This window comes from Dipodomys merriami, unplaced genomic scaffold (assembly GCF_024711535.1).
Source record: "Dipodomys merriami isolate MVZ:Mamm:240054 unplaced genomic scaffold, mDipMer1.0.p SCAF_1, whole genome shotgun sequence".
NCBI classification, from domain to species: Eukaryota; Metazoa; Chordata; class Mammalia; order Rodentia; family Heteromyidae; genus Dipodomys; species Dipodomys merriami.
This window is the reverse complement of record NW_027202270.1, coordinates 103454156-103460155: the sequence shown is the minus strand read 5'-3', so window position 1 is coordinate 103460155 and position 6000 is coordinate 103454156.

Sequence of the window (6000 nt, the reverse complement as noted above, 5' to 3'; positions counted from 1 at the left end):
AGAGCCACAATTGATAGAAGAGTGCTCTAGAACTTAAACCATGCCTCTAGCCGAGATTTTTGCTGGCTATTTTAGAGATGGAATCTCTTGGACTTTGTTGCCTAGATTGGCCTCCAATCACAATCTTTGGGATTTTAGTCTCCTACATAGCTAGGATTACAGTTATCAGCCACCAGCACCAAGCTACTCTCATTAGTTCAATCCTCTTTACTCAGGATTGTGTTCTGTGTTGCACCAAAACTCTATTTGCAAAGATTATCAGTAAAATCCACTTCTCCTCTTCCTGAACTACAATTAGTATGTTAGTCTTTCCTTGTGTGACATTCTCCTGGGTCTGTTTTACTATCATCAATATCATTCTCATTATTATTATATTCTTCTAATTCATTATCCACTTCTCTACCTTACCCATGCTAAGTATGGGCTTTCTCACCAAGAGATGGCTGTATCTCATCTCTTTTGTGATTATTTTAATCTCTGCAGTTTTTAAATAACATGGGACTTTGTTCTTGAATTTACCTGTCAAAAGGATGTCCACTCACTCCACTTCTCTTCAATCTAGTATTAGAATGCCTAGTTACAGCAATATGACAAGATGAAAACATAAAGGGGATCCAAATAGGGAAAGAAGAAGTAAAACTCTCCCTCTCTGCAGATGACATGATCTTGTATTTAAAGAATCCCATAGATTCCACTCCCAAATTACTCAAGCTGATTCAAAACTTTGGCAAAGTAGCAGGGTATAAAATTAACCCCCCAAAATCAATGGCTTTTCTGTATGCCAACAATGAGAAAAGTGTGGCTGAAATTAGGAAAGCAACTCCATTTGTAATAGCCCCACAAAAAATAAAATACCTAGGAATTAACTTAACTAAAGAAGTGAAGGACCTTTATGATGAAAACTTTAAAAACTTGAAAAAGGTTATCAAAATAGAACTTAGAAAATGGCAAAAACTCCCATGTTCCTGGATTGGAAAGATCAACATCATGAAAATGGCAATACTTCCCAAGGCTATCTACAAATTCAATGCGATACCTATCAAAATTCCAACCTCATTCTTCAAGGAAATAGAAGAGGCAATCCAAAAATTCATATGGAACAATAAAAGACCCCAAATAGCAAAAACGCTCCTCAACGGAAAGAACACTGCTGGAGGAATATCAATACCAAATTTCAAACTCTACTATAAAGCCATAGTAATCAAAACAGCTTGGTACTGGCACAAGAACAGACCTCAGGACCAATGGAATAGAATTGAAAACCCATAAATGAACCTACAGACCTATAGCCACCTAATCTTCGATAAGGGAGCTAAAAAAATAGAATGGAAGAAAGACAGCCTCTTTAGTAAATGGTGCTGGAAAAATTGGTTAACTAGTTGTAGAAAACTAGCTAGATCCTTATATATCACCCTGCACCAGAATCAACTCCAAATGGATCAAAGACCTGAGTCAAAGCAGACACTCTGAAAACAATACAAGATGGAATAGGAGAAACCCTAGGTCTCCTTGGAGCAGGCTGAAATGTTCTTATTAGAGATCCAGAAACGCAACAAATCAAAGAAAGGTTGGACAAATGGGATTTCATGAAATTGCAGATCTTCTGCATGGCAAAGGACATAGCTAGCAAGATCAATAGAAAGCCCATGGATTGGGAGAAGATCTTCACTAGCCATACAACAGACAAGGGTCTCATATCTAAAATATACTTGGAACTCAAAAAATTAAATCCCCCAACAACAAATCCTCAAAGAAACAACTGCCCAATAACTAAGTGGGCTAAAGACTTAAAGAGAAACTTCTCTGAAGAAGAAAGAAGGATGGCCAATGGACACATGAAGAAATGCTCAACCTCTCTAGCCATAAAAGAAATGCAAATCAAAACAATATTGAGATACCACCTCACCCCAGTTAGAATGGCAAAACTCAAGAACTCTAACAACAACAGATGCTGGAGGGGATGTGGACAGAAGGGAACCTTACTGCATTGTTGGTGGGAATGTAAACTTGTTCAACCACTTTGGAAAGTAGTATGGAGGTTCCTCAAAAGACTCCACATAGAGCTCCCCTATGACCCAGCAATCCCACTTTTGGGCATTTACCCAAATGTTTACAAACAAGACCACACTAAAGCTACCAGAACAACTATGTTTATTGCAGCATTATTTACCATAGCTAAGATATGGAACCAACCCAGATGCCCCTCAGTATGGATCAAGAAAATGTGGTATATATACACAATGGAATTCTATGCCTCCATCAGAAAGAATGACATTTCCCCATTTGTTAGGAAATGGAAAGGCTTGGAAAAAATTATATTAAGTGATGTAAGTCAAGCCCAAAGAAACATAGGTCCCATGGTTTCCCTTATTTGCAATATCTAGTATATGTCTGAGTCAAGCAGAAAAGGTCAGATAAGGTGATGTTAGGGAAATGAACCCTTAAATATGTATTTTAATGTTTTCGTTTCTTTCATGCATGTGTTTCTAATGCATTTATAAGATTATTTCTTTGTTGCTTTGTATGTCTCTCTCCTATAGTATAACCCCTGCTTTCACTGTATTTGATATCGGTATAATTTGTGGGGGGGAAGGGGAAAAACAAGTCATTTAAATAAGGATACAGGTGGACCCGTTGCAACAATGAGAAGTACAAGTTTGTCATGTCGAAAACGAACTTTACAACTTTGGGGGGGGAGGATTCGGTGGGGGACGGGGGGAGGCAGGGAAGGGATGGGAAGGGGAAATAAAGGAGGAGGCTGCAATGCTTGATAAGAAATGTGCTCATTGTCTTGCCCATGTAATTGTAACCCCTCTGTACAGTATTTTCACAATAAAAAATAAATAAAAATTAAAAAAAAGAATTACCTGTCTACATTCACTTTGTTTGAGCTATCAATCTTATGGGTCCAAATACCATCTGGACAACTTCCTAGACTTCTCCCCCTTGATCTGACACTTTTATATCCAATTTCCTACTTGACTGGTTCACATAGCTATCTAATAAGCAACTTTTACTTAGGAGTTATGTTCAGAAGCAAATTCTTCCCCCTTTCCCATACCAGAGCTTGAATTCAGGGTCTTATCTCTTACTTGGCTTTTTCATCCACAGTTTGTTAATTGAAAATAGAGGAATTTTCTGTCTAGTCTGGCTTTCAAACTCAATCCTCAGATCTCGGCCTCTTAAGTAGCTAGGATTATAGAAGTGAGCCACCAACACCTGAGTCAAAAGTAAACTCTTGATCTGTCCCTTTATTCTTTTTTTCTTTTTGGGGGGGTGGAGGTGGGGGTGTTGGTTGTGGGCCTTGAACTTAGCCTAGGTACTGTCCCTTAGCTTCTTTTGCTCAAGGTACAGGGTCTACCACTTGAGCCACAATGCCACTTCCAGTTTTCTGCTGGTTAATTGGAGATAAAGAGTCTCACGGGGACTTCTCTGCCTGGACTGGCTTTGATCATGATCCTCAGATCTCAGCCTCCTGAGTAGCTAGGATTACAGGTAAAAGCCACTGGGGCCAGGCACTCCCTTCATTCTTATTTCTCTTTGTTTGGTTGTTGTTGTTGTTATTTGTCCAAGACCAGGACTCAAATGTGATATCTGACACTTTCACTCATTGGCTGGTATTCTACCTTCTAAGCCACACCTCCAACCCCTCTCCTTTCATTCTTATCATGAGTTCTTCCCATAGTCTTTCTCAATTCAGGGATTGTCAATTCTGTTCTCTACTCAAAGAATTTCAAGTCATTCTTTCTTCCTGTATTTCTCTTGTGCCATATCCAATCTGTTAGCTAATTAAGTTAGCTTTACCTCTAAGATTTATTCAGAATCTGTCCCTTCTTCCCACCTCCTTTGCCAGCTATTGCAATAGCTGCTTAACTCATATCCCTGACTCTGCCCTTGCTTTGCTTTCTCCTCCCAAAATATATTCTCAATAAAACAGCCAGAGGGATGATTTAAAAGCCATGCCAAGTCATTCATACTACTGACCCAAAGATTTCAATGGCTTTCCATCCTGCTCAGCATAAAAGCTAAAGTTCTTTGAATAGTCTACAAAGTGTATCTGGTCTAGAATGCATTATGTCACTTACCTCATTTCCCAACTTTCCTGTCCCTGTGCTCTACTTTAGCCATACCTACCTTCTGGCTGCTTCTGGAACATACCAGGCATGCTTCAGTTTTATTACTTTTGAATTTGCCATTTCCTCTGCTGGGAACTCTTGCTCAAGATCTCCTCATGACTTTCATGTCTTAGGCTAACATAATCTTATCAAGGAGGCTTTCTGTGGACATTATTTAGAAAGTGACTTCCCGTTCTCCTTTCCAGGCATTCTTTAGCATTCTTGTCTACTGTGTTTTTATTTATTGTTCTCTCATCATCTTAAATACTTGTGTTATTTAAATGTTTATTTTTCAGTCTTTCCAATTTACAAATGCATGTTTCCATAGAACCAGGATATCAAATTTTCCCACCGCTTTAACTCAATCTTCCAGACATAGTGGTATTTGTTATAAAGCTGGCTTCAAAAATATGTCACATGTCTGAAAGAAACTTAGATGATAGAAAATAAGACTCCCATTCTGCTGGTCAATCTACTTTCTTTTCAGTTTGCCAAGTAATACAACTTTATCAACATGCTCAGGCTAGTCCTTGATTTCCACTAAAAGCAGCCTCTGCCTTCATCAGACTCTATGATAAAGATGTATTTGGACAGCCTTTTTTTGTATGCCAGTTCTGGCATACAGGGCCTATGCACTGTCTCTGAGCTTTAAAGCTAGCATTTTGAGCCACAGCTACACTTCAGGCTTCTTTTGCTGGCTAATTGGAGATAAGACTCTCACAGCCTTGGCCTTTCCTACCCAAGCTGGCTTTGAACCACAATCATCAGATCTTAGCCTCCTGAGTAACTAGGATTACAGATGTGAACCACCAGTGCCCACTGTATTCAGACAGCTTTAAAGATAGCACTATGTCGTACACACAGATAGTAAGAGAGAACTCAAAGCAAGAACTTGGGGAGCTTAGCTGAACCGTGTAGAGCCCTAGTTACTGCAAGTCACAAGACTCGCCTATATTATTCATTATCTAAAAGGACTAAAAATTCTGCCTTGCCCATACCTATCAAATGATTTGCCTACTGTTACAGTTAGTGAAATATCAATTCATGTGAAAGTATTACTGAGTTATTTGTGCCCTCATCATTCAGAAAACAAGATAGTACTTAACCTCACTTTATATGTGTGTATATATCTGTCCATTTATTGATTACTTCAGGTTCATCTGTACTAATTCTATTTTTTTTTCAGTGCAAAGGATCAATTCAGAGCCTATTGCATACTGGGCAAGTCATCTACCACTGAGCTAGATCTCAGCCCAATAGTTCTTTCCCTCTATGTAATAAATCTTTCTTTTAGAAAAGATTGAAAATGAAAGAAAATACAAGAAAAATAAAAAACAGTCCTTCTATTTAATGGAGACCACAGTTAGCATTTAGTACTTCTTGATGGCTTTTTGTCTCTTCAGAAGATTTATTTTTTTTCATCTAGTCATAATTATTATACTGACCCCCACATTTTCCATTAGAAATATCAAAGATAAAGGCTATACTTTTTTATGGACTTGTAAGTAGCTCCAATGATTTTGGGGCACTTAAAGATGGGTTGAGCAAATTGTTTTTTTCTGGAGTGTTTCTCTAGGAAGCTGCTTAAGTTAAAGAGACTAATTAATGTAAAGAAATGGGTACAGACAGTATGATCTTATAAAATAGTATCTGCTCTAATGTTAAACACTATGATGACATTAACTTCAGGATCTGGGATTTAGAACCCAAATGCTGACCTATTCCCATTTCTTACTACTTTCATACCTACTAAAGTGTGCTTGGATTGGGACACATCCTGTTATAAGTGATAATACCACTTTAATTTAATTACAGGTTATCTTAATTGAGATGAATGTTATTAAAGTGATTTTTATCTGTATCATTTCTGCTCAAAGTTTTGTGA